The following is a 695-nucleotide window of genomic DNA, read 5'->3' on the forward strand; positions in this document are numbered from 1 at the left end:
AGGGGAACAAAGGGGCAGTTATCCAGTAAGAACAATAGGTAGAGACTTCCCCAGGCCTGGGCACCGGTTCCAAACTTTTTCACCTGAAATCTTTAAGCCAACAATGCGTCCTATACAAGAGTGGAAAGATAAACAATCTGTTTCCACATACCCGAATCCTCCCCTCCCCCGCCCTTGTGAGCAAGGGCGCAGCAGGTACTTCATATTTTTTTCAGATGGAAGGAGCTGGGGGGGGGGGGGAATAAAACGTTAAGAGAGGAGGCGAATAATCCGGGGCCGAGTCCCACGCACAGACTTGGAAACCAGCGGCGAAATCCTGAGCCTGAGGCGGTGACCGTGACTTCCGAGCAGGCGTTAGGCGATCGTAACGTTTACGGGGCCGATCCTAAGCGAGCTGCTGCGCTCTCGGTCAGCTGGGGAGGGGCAAACACCCCCCCCCCTCCCCCCCGTGCGCGAAGAGTTGCAATCACCCAGCCGCGTTAGAATCAAGGCTTGGGGAAGAGCAATCGAGTCCTTCCAGGCCAAGAAAAGGACGCGGGGTTAAGCCTCCGTCGGGAGAAAGAAAGATGGCGTCACGACGCTGCTAATATGGGAGCAAAGCGTTAGGCGAGAGCCCGGCACAGCGCCCACCGTTCTGACACCAGCGAGCCCAACGAAAGAAACGTCAGGGCTAACGGTGTTTAAACTTGGATGCT

This window comes from Rhinatrema bivittatum, chromosome 19 (assembly GCF_901001135.1).
Source record: "Rhinatrema bivittatum chromosome 19, aRhiBiv1.1, whole genome shotgun sequence".
Classification (NCBI taxonomy): domain Eukaryota; kingdom Metazoa; phylum Chordata; class Amphibia; order Gymnophiona; family Rhinatrematidae; genus Rhinatrema; species Rhinatrema bivittatum.